This window comes from Lithobates pipiens, unplaced genomic scaffold (genome assembly GCF_037356315.1).
Source record: "Lithobates pipiens isolate NorthernLeopardFrog02 unplaced genomic scaffold, aLitPip1_a1.2 Scaffold_8, whole genome shotgun sequence".
NCBI classification, from domain to species: domain Eukaryota; kingdom Metazoa; phylum Chordata; class Amphibia; order Anura; family Ranidae; genus Lithobates; species Lithobates pipiens.
Window position 1 is genome coordinate 602,076,755 of NW_027507903.1, and position 19,028 is coordinate 602,095,782.

The following is a 19,028-nucleotide window of genomic DNA, read 5'->3' on the forward strand; positions in this document are numbered from 1 at the left end:
TCGACAGATGGGGACCCCCCCCCCCCCCATTTCTTGGTGAAACTTTCCTCCAGAGGATAAAGCATAGAAAACCTTTTAGGAGGAGCAAACAGTTTATCGGGATGTCCCCAATCCCCATACAACAATTTATCCATTAAGGGATGAATTGGAAAGGAAAAGGCAGTCTGTGGGATTTTCCTGACCTCCAGGGAAGAAACAGAGGATGTGGCGACCTCAGCAGCGGGCATTCTGAATGTGATACACACCAACTCAGTATAATATTGTACCTGTTTTCTGAGCGCCTGGGAGGAGGGGACACTCTCCTCTTCTTCTGATTCATCCGACTGCTCTTGATCCCTGTGCCAAGATAGGGATCTCTCCTCATTGTCAGAGGTGTCATCTGAAAGAGGAATCTCAGCAGAGGGAGGGGATCTACCCCTTTTCCTGCTATCTTTTAGGGAAGCTGAAGTAAAATTCATGATTCTCCCTTCAAAACCCTCCAATGTAGCCCTAAGGGAGTCCTCAGTGACATATACGGGGCTGAAACATTAGGAGAGGCTGCAAAACCTGACAGGGGCACTGACTCATCCTGTGAGGCTGGCTCCAGTCTTGCCGGGGGGGGGGGGATGGTAACTTACAGGCATTTTTAGAACCCCTAGACCTAGGCGGCGATTTACCAGTGCTCTTGTTACCTCCCCCCCGAGAACCTCTTACGAGGAGACATAGTCCTAAGCTACAAAGCAGAGGTACTAGTACAAAGTGCAATCACTGTTGTTCTCCAAGTCTCACAATAAATATAAATGCTTAAACTGCACAACCTGATGCTGAGTAGGTGTCTTAGGTTTGCCTGGATCCAATCCCCACGGATGCTTACTGCCCACAGCTCCTGTGTCTTCCACTTACAGCCCCCTGGGCTTTTTAAAATTGCCGCCTGGCGCCTGCGCAGTACAGCGCCGTGCACGGCTCGCAACCACACTCCCCCCTCCTCCATTAGCACGGGAGTGTGCTCAGCGCACGTGCACGAGGACCGCCGGTCGTCCAGGGTGGAAGGGGATCACCATCGGACCCCTAGACTACGTGGGACCCCTGTATTACCTTCATTGTGGCAGAGATTGCAGTGGAGACGCGAGTCATCTGGAAGAACCAGGCGTCACTGAGCATGTGTAACTGAAATAGCAGCCTGATGCATACTTGCATGCCCTTACTCCCTCTAGTGGTCGAAACCAGGTAAGACACAACTACTCAATGAAGAAATCCATAATATATCATTTATATAGGAATAACTTCCCTTACCTGTCCTCGCCGCAGGAATTGCTGAAAACAGACAGATTCCAGCCTTCACCCATCACGGCGGGCAGAGTTGTGCCAACCTTCAGGATTTTTTGGGTTCCTTCTCAGAAGAACCTCTTACCTGGACCTTGTAAAAGACTCTGCCAGAAACTTTCGTGCCACTATAAATAGTACACCAAGTCTGGTTTTCCCAGAGCCCAGTCTTCCAATAGGAGAGGACTTACAGGCAAAACCTTGTTTCTTCGGATGACGAGGCACGGGTACCATACCATCTTGGGAGTCAAAATATTGACCCGAGATATGGATCCGGTTATCGTAGCCCTTAGGCCCCCGCAGGGACCTGCACAGAGCTTTCTTCATAGCACATGTTTTACGTGACCAACCACCTTAGACACTGGCGAAAAAACTGAGGTGCCTCCCATATGGGAGGGGTTATATAGGGGAGGAATTCTCCTTAATTGAGGGTTAACCAGTGTCCAATCACCAGAGGTGCCTATATAACCCACTATGTAATGAAGCTCCTGTGTCCCGTGATGTATGATCAAGATTATATATATATATATATATATATATATATATATATATATATATATATATATATATATATATATATATATATATATATATATATATATATATTTATACACATATATATATATATACACACACACACACACACACACATATATACACACACACACACACATTGTGGACAGTTTATGGGATAATTATGAAAAACACAAATAACTATACTTACTTATAGATGATTCTATGTGTGAGGTATATTATTTTCTTTAATACTATAAAAGGTGCTGTGGAGGAATATGATAAAAAAAAACAAAATTATTAAAAAATTAATGATTAAAATGATCTAGAGACGGAAAAAAATACACGCACACACAAATGCGTGTGTGCATGTACGTAACGATATACACCATATTCTCATATAAAGAATTATATGAAAACAATGTGGTAAGAAAAATATGAATGAATTGTATCAAGTTATGGATTCACACACTCCCAAAAAAAGAAAAAAAAAAAAAAGCCTGTGTGTTTTGAGCAGTTACATGCACATTTATGGTTATGGACGGAATGTGAGGTGCATGCATGTTATGCACAGTTGTATGTAAAATAGACACATTTTATTGTAGGCTATAGTCTTAAAACAAGAAATTCTTCATTGAGTGGAACTGTCAGGGCTGGCTTAGCCCTTCTTCCTCTGGGCTGGCCGCTCAGCTGTCAGCTAATTTCCAGCTCTCTTCTCGCTCCACAGTTACCAGCTGTTCCCGATGATGTTTGTCTGACCTGCCTATTTAAAGTCTTCCAGCTCATTTCTCCATTGCCTTCACATTTGGTCACATCACTAGGAACCATCTCCTGCTGGTTGTTTCAAGACTGGCTTGCCGACATCCCTCCTGGCTTCTTATCCGGCTTGCAGTTGCTCTTCTCGGATCCCTGACTTCTGGACTGGCTGACTACCCGATCTGGCTACTGGACTCTGGCTATGCTTGACTACGCTTTTTTCCCCATTTACCTTTTTATTATTAATAAACAAGTGTGATTTGATTGTACTTCTGTCTCAGTCTGTTTCATGGTTCCTGACAGGAACATGGGTATAGAAGAGAGTGGATCTAGGCCTTAGTTTAAACCTCCCGGCGCAAGGGCATCTAAGGTGTAGATCCAGAACGTCTTTCGCAGAGGCGCTTGAACGCTCTGCCCAAACATTTTAAAGCATTCCACCAATGTTCCATTGTTGCACATGGGCACCAATGACAAAGGCAGAGGCAGATGGACGTAGTAGCTAAATTGAGGAAAAGGACCTCCAAGGTAGTATTCTCAGGAATCCTACCGGTACATTGAGCCACACCAGAAAGGCAGAGGGAGATTAGGGAAGTAAACAAGTGGCTGAAGAGCTGGTGTAGTAAGGAGGGGTTTGGGTTCCTGGAGGACTGAGCCGACTTCTCAATCGATAACTGGTACTATAGAAGAGAAGGACTGCACCTAAATGAGCAAGGTGCAGATCAGCTGGGAATAAAGACGGCCAAAAAGTTAGAGGGGTTTTTAAACTAGGCGATGGTGAGGAGGGTCCAGAGGTAGAGATAGTCAGCGCAGAACATATTCCAGAGGGTAGTATTGGGGGCATTAGTGGTAGGTTGACCAAAGCACAAACTCAAGGTAAGTATAGTAGCAAGTTCTAGTTACAATCTCGGCACACCCAATAAGAGAAAAATATGCGACCAGTCTAAACTACATGGCATGTTCACCCCATGCCAGGAGCCTGGTGGACAAGATGGGTAAACTAGAGATACTGTTGTACAAGGAGGATTTGGATTTTATGGGAATTGCAGAGACCTGGTTCAACAGCTCTCATGATTGGTTGGCAAACATTCAAGGCTATACCCTTTATCGCGGCCCCCCCCCCACCCCAAAGCACCTTGTCCCCATGTTGATGACGACAATGACCTCTTCCCGACAACCCTGGCCGTTGGTTGTCGGGGTCTGCAGGTGGGGGGCTTATCGGACTACGGGAGCCCCCTTTAATAAGGGGGCCCTCACATTCTGGCCCCTACCCTATGTGAATGAGTATGGGGTACAATGTACCCCTACCTATTCACCTGGGGAAAAAAAGTGTTAAGAAAAAAAAAAAAAAAAAAGTAATTAATCAGCTCCGGGGGTCTTCTTCCGACTTCTCCGCTCTGTTTGGCCTCTTCTCCCGCTCCCCCCAGTCTCCTCCATCCTCCCTTCCTTCTTCAGATGTTGACACAACGCTCTCTCCCACTGTAATGCCGTGTGAGCGATGCGCGAACACTTATATAGGAATGGGGCGTGGTCACCGGGTGATGTCACACGGTGGCCCCCTCCCTTATGACATCAGGTCCCGAGGCATGCAGGGACGGTGACGTCATAAGGGGCGGGACTGCCGTGTGACATCACCTGGTGGCCACGCCCCATTCATATATAAGTGATCGCGCAGCGCTCACACGGCATTACAGTGGGAGAGATCGTTGTGTCAACATCTGAAGAAGGAAGAGAGAAGGACAGAGGACAGAGGAGACCGGGCTCCTCCGCTAGTAAAAGAGCTGCAAGAAGATAGCTGAGGAGCCCAGAAGAAGAACCGGAGAGAGAGAGCAGGAGAAGATGCCGGAGATCGAGAGAAGAGGCCGGACAGAGCGGAGAAGTCGGAAGAAGACCCCCGAAGTCTGAATAAGACCCCCGGAGCCGATTAATAAAAAAAACACAAGTTTTTAAAGTGACACTTTTTTCCCCCAGGTGAATGGGTAGGGGGGCTCCCGGATTCTGATAAGCCCCCGCCCGCAGACCCCGAAAACCAACGGCCAAGGTTGTCGGGAAGAGGCCTTTGTCCTCATCAACATGGGGACAAGGTGCTTTGGGGTGGGGGGGCGCAGGGCCCCATCTTCACCAAAGAACCCCGCTATGTTGAGGGCACATGGCCTGGTACGGTTCAGGAGGGGGGAGCCGCACCGCTCATCCCCACCCCCTTTCCTGACCAGCTGGGCTGCGTGCTCGGATAAGGGTCTGCTATGGACTTTGGAGGTTCCCCTTTAAATCCATAACAGGCGACGGGGCTTGCAAGGTATCAATCTCGCTGATGGAGGCGGCGGCATTCACTTCCCTCGCTAGTCTCGTCTATAGAATATAAAAATAAAAATAAAAAAAATCAGTTACTTTGTTGAGTAGCCAATTACTTTTCCAATGCAGTAACTGAGTTACTAACGCAATTACTTTTTGGGAGAAGTAATTTGTAACTTAACTAAATTACTTTTTTAAAGTAAGATGACCAACACTGATGATGAATGGTCAGCGGTGGGTAGTGGGGTCCCCCAGGGTTCTGCACTGGAACCAATCCTATTTAATTTTTTCATAAATGACCTGGAGGATGAGGTTAACAGTTCAAGCTCTGTATTTGCAAATGATACTAAGCTAAGCAGGGCAATAACTTCTCCACAGGATGTGGAAACCTTGCAAAAAGATCTTGGTGAATGGGGTGGGCAACTACATGGCAAATGAGGTTCAATGTAGAAAAATGTAAAATAATGCATTTGGGTGGCAAAAATATGAATGCAATCTATACATTGGGGGGGGGGGGGGGGACTTCTGGGGGAATCTAGGATGGAAAAGGACCTGGGGGGTACTAGTAGACAATAGACTCAGCAATTGGCATGCAATGCATTAAAAAAAAGGGATCAACTCCAGAGATAAAATGATAATTCTGTTTACACAGACCTCTCTTCGTTCTTCAGCTCTGGTGATCGGGTCCGCTGGTCCCATGGTCACGGAGCTCAGGACCAGGTCGCAAGCGTGCCGCCGGCGGCGCGCTGGTGACCCATAGCTGGGCACTTAGGCTGCATTCACACCTGAGCGTAGAGTTTTCAAGCAGAAAATTGCGCAAATTTACCGCGATTTTGTGGCGTTTTTTAACGCGATTTTGTGCAGGGCAAAAGGTCACCAATGTTAAAAGAAGGAAAACGCCCAAATCTGCTCAATTCGAATGACAAAAAAGGGTCCGGAACTTGTTTGAGCTTCAGGCGTTCGGCTTCAGGCGACATGGAGTGGAGAATGTGAACCATCTCCATTGAGAATAATTGATTTTTTCCCCTCCAGCGTTTTGTAGCTTCAGGCTTCAAGCTACAAAAACGCTCAGGTGTGAATGGGGTGTTAAAGAGCAACGTACCTGTACGTGCTTCTGCCCAGTCGTGCCATTCTGCATATGTAAATGTGCAGGAGGCTGTCCCTAAGCGGTTAAATATTGTGCCTGGGGGGTGCGTATAATATGCCTGTAAAATGGCACAGTTTCCCCATATTTAGAACAGTATCATAGCAAAATGACATTTCTAAAAGAAAAAAAAAAAAGTAATTTAAAACTGTAAATGTAATGAATTGTCGGGTCTCGCCAATATAGATAAAATTTGAATTTTTCATTGGAAAAACAAAACAAAACAAACACACAGCATGGTTTAAACCCCCCCCCCCCCAGTCCATTCTTATGCCCTTTGTGTCTGGTATGAATATTCAAATACTAAGGGGAACCCCGAACCAAAAATGTAAAAAAATAAAATAAAAAGAGAAATTGCATGGGGGTCCCCCCAAAATCAATACCAGACACTTATCCGAGCATGCACAGGCCACAGGAAAAGGGGAGGGGGACGAGAGAGCGCCTGCCCTCCTGAACCATACCAGGCCACATGCCGCCAATATGGGGAGGATGCTTTAGAGTAACCCCCCCAAAGCATCTTGTCCCCATGTCCCCAGACAGGGCCTGGTATGGATTTTGGGGGAACCCCCACGCAATTTAAAAAAATTTGGTTCAGGGTTTTACTATTCATTCCAATGGGGGACTTGGAGGGGGGGGGGAACCATGCAGTTTTTTTTCAATGAGTTTTATCTATATTGCGGAGACCCAACAATTCATTACAGCTGCGATCAGGTTTAAATTACTTTTTTTCCTCCCTTTAGAAATTTCATTTTGCTGTGGTACTGTTATAAACACGGGAAAACCGTGCCACTTTACAGGTATACTATAGACACCCTCCAGGCATGATATTTCATTTTTATTGTGTCACACTGCTCATGAAAAAATAAATAAATAAAAAAATCTGTTTTTAAAACTTTTTTGTATTGATACATGTCCCCTGGGGCAGGACCTGGGTCCCAAAACACATTTATGGCAATAACTTGCCTAAGCCTTTAAAATGAGCACTTCTGATTTTTCATGTTCCATAGACTCCATAGACTTTAACGGCGCTCGCCGTATTTTTTACCTGTTCGCAAGTTCTGGTGCAAACCAGGGAGGGAGGGGGGGGGGGTATTGAGAGAGGTATGGACTCCAGAGAGAGATATAAGTTTGCCCTTGTACAAATCATTAGTAAGACCTCATCTGGAATATGCAGTTCAGTTTTGGCCACCAGTTCTCAAAAAGGATATCGGGGAACTGGAGAAAGTGCAGAGAAGAGAAACCAAACTGATAAGAGGCATGGAAGAGCCCAGCTATGAGGAAAGATTGGAGGAACTGAATTTATTCTCTTAAAAGGAGATTAAGGGGGATATGATCAACATGTACAAATACATGAGTGGCCCATATAGTGAACTTGGTGTTACGTTATTCACTTGAAGATCATCACAGAGTACAAGGAGGCACCCTTTACTTTTAGAGGAAAAGATATTTAATTACCAAATACAGAAATGTTTCTTCACAGTAAGCTGTGAAAATGTGGAAGAGACTCACACAAGAGCTGCTTCTGGCCAGCTCGGTAGATTGTTTTAAAAAATGCCTGGACTCTTTCTTAAATGTAAAGATGATAAACTGCATACTAACATTTATAGGTAGAGTTGATCCAGAGAATATTCAATTGCCTTGTGTCCCTGCTGGAGCAAATTGGATCCTCTGGGTATAGGATAGTGTATATGGAGGTTTTATATTTGTGGGTTTTTTTTCTATGTTGGTTGAATTGGCTGAACTGAATGGATGTGTGGCTTGTTTTTTTTTTCAACCAGATTAACCCTGTAACTATTTCCCCCCCAATCTTGGCCAAAAAAGTTATAAAGTTAGACCTAATTTAGAATACCGTGTCCAGTTCTGGAGCCCTCACTTACAAAAATTGTATTGATAAGAAAGAAGGAGTCCACAAATAGGTAACAAAAATGGTGAAAGGTGTGGGGGATAAAACATATCAGAAGAGACTACAGGGACTTAATATGTAAAGTCTGGAGGAAAGAAGGGAAAGGGGGAGACATGACTGAAGTCTTAAAATACATGAAGGGTGTGATCAGGGTTGAGAAAGTCAGTATCTTCAATAGGAATTCAAGAGCAAAAAAAATAAAAAATTATAACATAGGAAAGCTCTACTACTTGGTTTTCTGCCATAACACTGGTAAACCTCTGATAACAGTATGCTGAAGTTTAGAGAACTGAAGAAGCCATATCTGAGACAGTCTAAAATGGCCCACAGCAACCCATAAGGTGATGTCACAATGGCCTATCCTTAGGGCACCACTTATCACTAACAATGCCTATTATCACCAACAATAATTTTTGTATTTCCCTATGCTGGTCTGTTTCGACTACATATTTACAACTTTTATACATTATGTTATATTGTTTTCTTGCCCTCCCCTTGGGGCATATTGCGGTATTTCTGAAAAATCCAATAAAAATTGAAAAAAATGCTTTCTGTGGTATATTTAATGGCCAAAAGGGAACAAAAGAAAAAAAAAAAAAAAAGAAAAAAAAAAAAAGTTCATTCTTATGGTTGCGCATTATTAGGCACGCTAAGCTGAATCATCACTCAGATGTTCAGTTAGGTCCAATGGTCGTTACTCAAATTTAAATCTTCAATGGAAAATGATGATAGCTAAAGATCAAAGTTGGCATTTTCTTGCATATTGTTGGACAACAAAACTGGAGTTAGTACTTACCGGTAACTCCTTTTCCAGTGGTCTTCCAGGACAGCCTTTGAGAGATGGAGCTCCTCCCATCGACACAGGAAACACATTGCCACAGTTCAAAAAGGCGGTCCCTCAGGTCCCTGGTCAGTCATTCACCAAGAACCGAAGGATGGAACTGCAAAACATATAAACCATAACAGGTAATAACATTAGTACATCACTATAATCAAATAAAGGGTGGGATCGTGCTGTCCTGGAAGACCACCGGAAAAGGAGTTACCGGCAAGTACTAACTCCAGTTTTCCCAAGTGTTCTTCCAGGACAGCCCTTGAGAGGATCCCCAAGTACTTACCAGATTAGGGGGGGGACCACGGCCTGGAGGACTTTCCTCCCAAAGGCCTGATCCTGACTAGACATTAGGTCCAGTCGGTAATGCCTTGTAAAGGTGGAAAAGCTTGACCATGTGGCTGCTTTACATACCTGCTCCAGGGTGGCACCAGCTCTTTCTGCCCAGGATGCAGACAACGCTCTTGTGGAGTGAGCTTTCACACCCTCAGGAGGATCTTTATTCAAGGCCTTATACCCCTCTGCTATAGCTAGTCTAATCCATCTAGCTATGGTTACTTTTGAAACTTTTTTCCCCCTACGCTGCCCTGAAAAAAAAAGGACAAAAAGGGAGTCAGATTCTGAAAGGATTTGTTACTTTTAGGTATTCTAGAATACACCTCCTCACGTCCAATAAATGAAAATGTTCTTCTTTCTCATTTGCTGCATTTTGACAAAATGAGGGGAGGACAATATCTTGGGACCTATGGAAGCTAGATGCTACCTTTGGTAAGAACCCAGGGTCTGTCTTTAGAATGACTCTGTCTTCTAGGATCTGTAGAAATGGTTCCCTGATGGAAAGGGCTTGGATTTCACTGACCCTACGGGCTGAAGTGATTGCCACCAGGAGTACTGTCTTAAATGTAATAAGCCTTAGGGAGGCCTCTGAGATAGGCTCAAAGGGTGACCCCAAGAAAGCTTTTAGTACAACTGCTAAATCCCAGGATGGGACTTTGCTGACTCTGACCGGCTTACGTCTAGCAACTGCCTTACAGAACCTAGCGACAAAAGGATTTTCCTGTAAGCGTTCATCTAGGTACACACTTAAGTAGGGATGAGCCGAACACCCCCCGGTTCGGTTCGCACCAGAACTTTCGAACGGACCCCAAATTCGAACGAACATTAAAACCCCATTGAAGTCTATGGGACTCGAACGTTTGAAATGAAAAGTGCTAATTTTAACGGCTAATATGCAAGATACTGTCCTAAAAAGGGTTTGGGGACCTGGCTCCTGCCCCAGGGGACATGGGTCAATGCCTAAAATGTTTTTAAAAATGGCCGTTTTGGCGGGAGCACTGATTTTAATGACGATTAAAGTGAAAAAAAAAAGTGAAATATTCCTTTAAATATGGTGCCTGGGGGGTGTCTGTAGTATGCCTGTGAAGTGCCACGTGTTTCCCGTGTTTAGAACAGTCCCTGCACAAAATGACATTAAACGGAAATAACACCATTTAAAACTGCTTGCGTTTTTAATGTTATATCTGGTTCCTGCAATATGGTTAAAAATCATTGAGAAAAATGGCATGGGTAGCCCTCCCTGCCCATTACCAGCCTATTTGGGTCTTGTACGCATATTAAGGGGAACCCCGTACCCATATTAAAAAAAGGAAATGCGTGTGGCCCCCAGGCCCTATATACTCAGAACAGCAGTATACAGGCGGTGCAAACAAGACAGGGACTGTGTAGGTTTGTTGTGTTAAGTTGAATCTGTTTGTAATTTTCAACTGGTACATTTTTAAAGTGTAGCTTCAGTCAAAAAAACTATTTTTAAGCTTTTTGGAAAACATAGGGAAGGGTTATCACCCCTGTATAATTTGTTTTGTCGTCCATCTTTTTTCATCTCACTTGCTGTTGTCTCCTTCCGTTTGCAAGTAGGAGATGTTTGTAAATTGGATGTTTGAAAGTAGGGGCCTGCCCTATATGCTCTGCAGAAATGGCGGAACAAGGTGTTGGTTTTGCCACAACATTGTAAGCCCTCAAAGTCACTCTTGGTGGGCGCTGGAGCGCCCTGCTGTGAACGATTATATCAAGAATTGTAATTACATGCCATTGTTGAACAGTGGTAGAAAAATTGACCTTTGGTGGTTGTGGTGCTGGTGCCACAACACTATAAGTCCTCACCGTTACTCTGGGTCGGCACAGGAAGGGGCCCTCCTGTGAAATATTATATCAAGAATTGCAATTACATGTCCCTGTTAAACAGGGGCAGAAAAATTTGGCCTTAGGCACTGGTGCTGGTGCCACCACACTGCAACCTCTGCCATATACTCTAGTTTTATTGCAGGAATTAGCCCTGCTGCAAAGCATTGCATCAAAAATTGTAATTAAACGCCCCTGTTAAACAGGGGCAGAAAAATAGGGCTGATGGCATCAACCAGAACCAGAAATGTTCTTCCAACATATCAGCGGAGGAGGAAGAGGATAGACAATCAACATAACAGGACAGTCACTCAGCATCAGCATAGGCAGTCTTGAAGGGATGTGGCATTTCCAAAAAAATTATTCGGTTACATCAGCTTCAGGTGCTTGGTAGCTGTGGGTGATCCAAGACTGATTCATCTTGATGAAGGTCAGTCGATCAACTGATTCGGTGGACAGGCACACCCTGTGATCGGTAACAAAGCCACCAGCAGCACTGAAGGTGCGTTCCGAAAGAACGCTGGATGCAGGACAGGCCAGTAGCTCAATTGCATACTGTGCAAGCTCTGGCCAGTGATCCATCCTCAAGACCCAGTAAGCCAGAGGATTTTCGGTGGGAAAGGTGTCCAAGTCTGACCTTGCCCCTAGGTATTCCTGCACCATGTAAATCAGACGCTGGCGATGGGTGCTGGAACTGATCATACCTTGGGACTGCGGACTAAAAAATTGTCTGAAAGCATCAGTCAGACGGCCACCTTCTCCACCGCTCCTTCTGACCGATGCCTCAGCAACACGTTGTCCAGGACCAGGAGTTTGTAACCTCCCAGTCTCTGGGAACACGTTGCACAGACCTTTCAGCAAGGCCTCCCGGAGATGTCTCATCCTCTGCTCCCTCTGAGATGGCAAGATAAGGTCGGCAACCTTACCCTTGTACCGTGGATCAAGGAGAGTGGCCAGCCAGTAATGGTCCCTCTCCTTGATCCGAAGAATACGAGGATCCTTCCGCAGGCTTTGCAGGATCAGGGAGGCCATGCAGCGTAGGTTAGCTGAGGCATTCGGTCCAGAGTCCTCTGGGTCACTAAGGACAACATGATCCGCAGCTACCTCCGCCCAGCCACGTACAAGTCCACGTGTTTCTTGGGACTGTAAATCATCCCTACAGGACTGCTGCTGCTGATGCTGATGCTGAGTGCCAGCCTCCACCTCCATGCTGACACAATCATCCTCCTCATCCTCTTCCTGTGTGATGGGTGGCACAGCAGGAACACTGTCTGGATAAAGGGGGCCTTGAGAGGCAAGGAAGTCCTCCTCTTCCTGCCTCTGTTCTGCCTCAAGTGCCCTGTCCATTATTCCACGCAGCGTATGCTCCAAGAGGTGGACAAGAGGTACAGTGTCACTGATGCATGCACTGTCACTGCTCACCATCCTTGTGGCCTCCTCAAACGGTGACAGGACAGTGCATGCATCCCTGATCATGCCCCACTGGCGTGGTAAGAAAAAACCAAGCTCCCCTGACCCTGTCCTGGTGCCGTAGCCACACAGGTACTCATTGATGGCCCTCTGCTGCGTGTGCAGCCGCTGCAGCATGGCCAATGTTGAGTTCCATCTGGTGGGCATGTCACATATAAGGCGGTTCTTGGGCAGGTTCAACTCCTTTTGGAGCTCAGCCAGCCGAGCACAGGCATTAAATGATCGGCGGAAATGCACACAGACTTTCCTGGCCTGCTTCAGGACATCCTGTAAGCCGGGGTACCTGCCCAAGAACCGCTGCACCACCAGGTTAAGAACGTGAGCTACACAGGGCACATGGGTTAGTTGTCCCTGTCGGAGGGCGGAGAGGAGGTTGGTGCCATTGTCGCAAACCACCATTCCTGGCTTAAGCTGGCGTGGCGTCAACCACCTCTCGGCCTGCCCCTGCAGAGCTGACAAAACATCCGCCCCAGTGTGGCTGGTGTCCCCCAAACAAACCAGCGCAAGCACGGCATGGCATCGTTTTGCCTGCGTACTTGCATAGCCCCTGGAACGCCTATGGAGCACCGCTGGTTCTGAGGACAGAGCACTGGAAGAGGCCATGGAGGAAGAAGAAGAGGAGGGGGTGGAGGAGAGAGGTGTGTCACAACCAATAGTAGCATTTTGGAGGCGTGGTGGCGGAACAACCTCCAACACTACTGCACCTTGTCCTGCATCCTTCCCAGCTGCCAGAAGAGTGACCCAATGGGCCGTGAAAGACAGGTAACGTCCCTGTCCATGCCTGCTGGACCATGAGTCAGCGGTAATATGCACCTTACCGCTGACCGCCCTGTCCAGCGAGGCAAGGACATTGCCTTCCACATGCCGGTAGAGAGCCGGAATCGCCTTCCGTGAGAAAAAGTGGCATTTGGGGACCTGCCACTGAGGAACCGCACATTGTACAAACTCACGGAAGGGGGCAGAGTCTACCAACTGAAAAGGCAGCAGTTGAAGTGCTAGCAATTTAGCCAAGCTAGCATTCAACCGCTGGGCATGTGGATGGCTGGGAGTGAACTTCTTCCGCCGGTCCAGCAGCTGGGGCAGGGACATTTGCCTGCTATAATCGGGACGTGGGTGTACCGCTAGCAGAGTTCCCGGAAGCACTTGGCTGTGACACACCTAATTCTACACCTTCATTCCTCTCAGAGCAGGTTTCAGAGAGGACTAAAGGGCTAGTGGGGTTGGAGATGCCAGCTGATGAGGAGCAAGGAGAGGTCCGCTTTGTTCTTTGGTGTGGGTCTTTGAGGTACGCTTGCCAATGAGCTGCATGGCAGGTCAACATATGTCTGGTCAAGCATGTGGTGCCCAAGCGGCTGATGTTTTGGCCACGTGAGATACGCTTGAGACATATGTTGCAAATAGCAGCGGTGCGATCTGATGCACTCGTCTCAAAAAAGGCCCACACCAAAGAACTTTTAGAATAACGCGCAGAGGCAGCGCTCTGCACAGGCAGAGCTCTGCAGTGTGATTCAGTTGGTGTGCTGCCCCTAAGCTGGCCCCCGGAGGGCATCCTGCCTCGTTGGACATGTGCCTCCTCCTCCTCCTCTTCCTCCTCCTCCCTCCTTCCAGGCACCCACGTGGAGTCAGTGCCCTCATCATCCCCTACCTCTTCATCGCTGTAGCAAACCTGGCAGTATGCTGCAGCTTGTGGAACATGACTGCCAGATTGCTGTCCTTCTTGAGCATCACCTCTGTCTGCGCTCACGCTACTGCCTTCCTCTAGCTGAGTGTCATCATCAGAGCCCACAAAACACTGGGCATCCTCTTGGAGCATGTACCCAACACTGTGCTCAAAGAGTTCAGGATACTCCTCAGGAGGACGTGGTGGGTCTAGGGAAGGAGTCACTGATGATGACATTGAGAGGAGGGAAGACGCTGCGTTGGCAGCTGCTTTGCTACTACCCTGAGACTGGGTGAGAGAGGATGAGGAGGATGAAGAGGGCTTTGTCATCCACTCTACCAAGTCGTTGGCATGTTGCGGTTCAACATGTCCAGCTGCCGAAAAGAAGGACAAGCATGTCCCATGGCCACGTGCTGATGACAATGCACCGCGTCCACGACCAGCACTGTTGTCTCTAGACACAGAGCCTGCTTGCCCTTTTTTATCGGCTCGCGCCTGTCTGCCTCTCCTTGCTGGCCTTCCAGACATGGTAATGGCCTGAAGGGAGTTGGGTAAAACAGCAGTTGGGTAGTGTATATTGTGCTGGAGGCACACAACACCCACTAACTCCTGCAGATGCCTTTATTATAGAACACCAGAGATAAAGGGGTATATACAGATGTATACTGTGCTGTGCTGGAGGCACACACAACTTCCAATAACTCCTGCAGATGGCAAGTGGGCTCAAATAGAGGAGAGCTATGTAGGTGGATATAGCGGTATGTACTGGGTACAGAGCACGCACTATCTCCTAACACTACTGACTGCAAGCTCTATTATAAAAGATAGATCACTAGCTATATAGGTGAGGTGAATATAGCGGTGTATACTGCGGTCAGGGCACGCAGACAATAACCACTACACAACAGCAAGATAGAAAAATCGGCCGAAAACGATCGGTGTGTACTGTGTTGAAGGTACACAGAACACCCACTGCTTCAGACGCCAACACACTACACGAGGTCGCCGCGATGACGGCCTTATATAGTGTGGGGCGTGCACTACACAGCCTGAGCTATGATTGGCCACAGGCATCCTGCCTGTGGCCAATCATGGCTCTCCTCGTTGCTGGCGCTGCGATTGGCCAAGCATGCGGGGTCACAGTGCATGCTTGGCCAATCATGAGCCAGCAATGCACTGCGCCATCGCAGTGCATTGTGGGCCGTGAGCGCCACGCGAATTTGACGCGAACGGACCAAAATGTTCGGATTTCGCCGAACGGACGAACAGCCAATGTTCGAGTTGAACGTACGTTCGACTCGAACACGAAGCTCATCCCTACACTTAAGGCAGCAATCTGTACCTTAATAGTACTTAGGGTTAATCCTTTGTTTACACCTTCCTGTAAAAACTGTAGAATATTAGCCGTATTTATGTCACGGCTATTCAGCCAGCTATTAAATTTTCTCCAGACTTTATTGTAAATAGCCCTCGTGACTGGTTTGCGACTCTTTAGTAAGGTCGCAATTACCTCATCTGTCAGGCCCTTACTCCTTAAGATTTCCTCCTCAGTAACCACGCTGAAAGCCTCAGCGTGGTCACCTGTGGATGATAAAGAGGTCCCTGCGACAGGAGGTCCTGTCTGCAGGGAAGCCTTAGAGGCGGACAGTCTGTCAATTGTAGCAACGTTGTGAACCATGGTCTCCTGGGCCAAAACGGTGCCACTAGAATCAAACAGGTTTTTTCTGTGAGGAATCTTGCTAGGACCCTCGGAATGAGATGAAGAGGGGGAAATGATGAAAGTCCATGGAGTTTGCAAGGCATCTACAGCCAGGGGCTGATCTCCTGGGTTTAGAGAGCAAACATTGGGAACCTTTGCATTCTCTTTGCTCGCAAAAAGGTCTACTTCTGGTTTTCCCCAGTGAGTCGTTATAAGATTGAATGCCTCTGGGTGCAAGGACCATTCTTGGTTCGAAACTTTTTGTTGACTCAAGTCCGCCGTACTGTTCAGCTCCCCTTTCAGGTGTACTGCAGAAATGGATTCCAGATTGGCTTCTGCCCACTGAAAAATGTGTCTGGCTACCAACATCAAATGAGGACTTCTGGTACCTCCTTGTTTGTTTATGTATGCTACAGCCGTCATGTTGTCTGAACGGACTTGTAGATGGAGACCCTGTATTGTGGGCTGAAAGGCTAAAATAGCTCTCAGGATTGCTGTTAGCTCCTTCCAATTGGAAGAGAAACGTTTCTCTTCCGGGGTCCACTTGTCCTGGACCCAGCTCGAGCCTAGGTGGGCTCCCCAGCCCCAGCTGCCCGCATCCATGGTCAGTGTTGAAGTGATAGGAAGGACCCAATGAACCCCTTTGTTTAGGTTCTCCCTGTCCTTCCACCACCAGAGGGAGCGTTTTATCTTTGATGGGATCGATACCTCCTCCTCCAGATCTCTGCCCTTTAATTGTTCCAACAGAAATCCCTGAAGGTCTCTTTGGTGGAACCTGGCCCATTGTACGGCTGGAATGGCTGCTGTCATAAGACCTAAGACCGACATTACTTCCCTCACCATACATTTGGGGCTGCATTGAAGAAAAGATGTTCTCTGCCACAGATTCAAAATCTTTTCTTCCGGCAGTATAATTTTCTGATCTAAAGACTTGATCCAGTAACCCAAATACAGGATCTCCTGCGTTGGGGTTGTCTTGGATTTCTCCCGACTGACAATCCACCCTAATCGACTCAGGCTGAGTTAACTCCAGATCCTGAGAAAGACGACTCTCCGAGTGTGCTGTTAGGAGCAGGTCGTCTAGATAGGGAATAATTGAGACTGATTGAAGTCTCAATGGAACTAGAGCCTCTCCGAGAACCTTGGTAAAGATTCTCGGGGAAGATGATAGACCGAAGGGGAGCGCTCTGCACTGAAAATGGTAAATTTTTGTGTCTATCTGCACTGCCATCCGAAGGAATTTTTGGCATTCCTCCCTTATTAGAATATGCAGATAAGCATCCCTTAGATCCAGGGTAGCTTTAAATATCTCTTTCTGGAGAAGATTCTTTATGGAATAAATGGACTCCATCTGAAATATCTTGTAACGGATGGAGCGATTCAGTGGTTGGAGGTTCATAATTAGTCTGAACCTCCCTGACGGCTTTTTTACCACGAAAATGTGCGAGTAAAAACCGTCTCCTTGTTCCTGAATAGGGACTGGTGTCAATACCTCTTGATCCACCATTTCCCCTATCAGTAAAGGTAAGGCCCTGGCCTTTTCTGAGCGACTTGGAAGTTTTGTCACCAAAAAAACTTTGAGGGAGGGCTGCTGTGGAATTCCAGCGCGTGACCCCTTTTTATTATATTTAGGGCAAACTCGTTCGAAGTTGTCTCTTCCCACTGTGGAAGAAATTTGCTTAATCTTCCTCCCACAGGAACCCTGACGTCACTGGGGTTTGGGGTCCTGATTGGGGCGGCTAAACAGTATGCCCCCTTTCCCCTTATGTCCCGACCAATGCTTTTTGGGGGTTGAACTCTTCTCTGATTTAGAGGGTTCCTTAAAAGGTTTTCTTTTTATCCGCCGTCCTTTCTAAGGCGGAATCTAATTCAGGCCCGAAGACTAAGTCTCCTGTAAAAGGGACGCTGCACAGGCGGGTTTTAGACGCCGTGTCTCCCCCCAAGTTTTCATCCATACCGACCTCCTTGCTTCCACTGAAAGTGCTGCTGACTTAGCCGTAAATTTTACGGAGTCCATGGAGGTGTCAGAGATGAAACTAGTGGCCTTAAAAAGCATAGGGAAGGATTTCAAAAGCTCCCCTCTAGGAGTGCCTGCTTTTAGATGTTCCTGCAGTTGTGACAACCAGAACTCCAGGTTTCTAGCTACACAAGAAGTGGCTAGAGCTGGTTTTAAGCCTGCCATAGAGGCATCCCAGGCCCTCTTTAAGACAATGTCTGTTCTCCTGTCCATTGGATCTTTCAGATTGCCCATATCCTCAAAGGCCAGATCAGCCTGCTTGGAGACTTTGGACAGAGGAGCGTCTAGTTTAGGATTTTTATTCCAGACCGCCTCTGGGCTCTCATCAAAAGGGAACCTTCTCTTAAGGGAATTAGGAAAGAAAACCTTTTTATCCGGTTCAGACCACTCCTTAAGGACAAGGTCAGAAAGCACCTTATGCATCGGGAAAACCCTCGCCTTCTTTTTTCCCAGAGCCTCATACATCTTATCATGTCTGGATAACTGAGTTTCTTCCTCCACAATTTCCAGCGTATCATAGATAGCGCCCATTAGCTCATCTACTTCCTCAAGAGACAGTCTATACTTTGAGGCTTTAGATGTTGCTTGATCCTCTTCCTGATCAGAATTTGTGTCAGAGGAATCAGGGCTAATCAACGTGGGGCTAGGCTCCCTGACCATACGGGGCTCCCCTGAGCTGGGTGTTGTAAAGCATGGTGGAGGAGGAGATTGCAGTTGTTCTATTAGTGGAGGCAGCTGAGCCTACATCAGTGATTAACTCCCGGAGGGACTTAAAGGTCGACGCCATTTCCTCTTTAAAGGAGCCCAAAAATTTAGCTAAGGGGGAATCTGCCTCAGCAGCTCCATGTCCCTCCTTAGAATCACCTAACTGCATACATCCTTAAGTGTGAGTTAACCACCACCGTGGGGTACTACAGATCCCAGCCTACAAACACCACCACTCCTTAAACCACCAGAGTAATAGCATGCCCAGCAGCCTACCTGGGATTGGCTGGTGCCTGCCTCCGCCGGAGTGTCCTGGGGAATAGCCTCCATGGTCCCCCTCTGCCGCTCCGGATCCCGCCGCTAGTCCTGTATCGCTGGACGCTGGTCGGGACTGCACAGGCACAGCGCTGGCTCTCCCTCTCCTCCTTGTACCCTAGAGACTCGGAACCAAAAGTCTCGGCACACAGTGATGACGCAGTTCCGCCGGAGATGACGCTCGGCGTCTCCGACCCCACCGCAACAAGGAGCCGAGATGGAAGGTTCCACTCACCGCTCCTGGG

The 19,028-nt window shown here is 47.3% G+C and overlaps 1 protein-coding gene across 1 annotated transcript in view; it reads right to left on the minus strand.

Annotated features, from left to right (window-relative positions):
* Positions 1–19,028, minus strand: part of LOC143961296 (putative N-acetyltransferase 16) — a 98,375-nt gene that overhangs the window by 78,781 nt on the left and 566 nt on the right. The window lies entirely within an intron of this gene.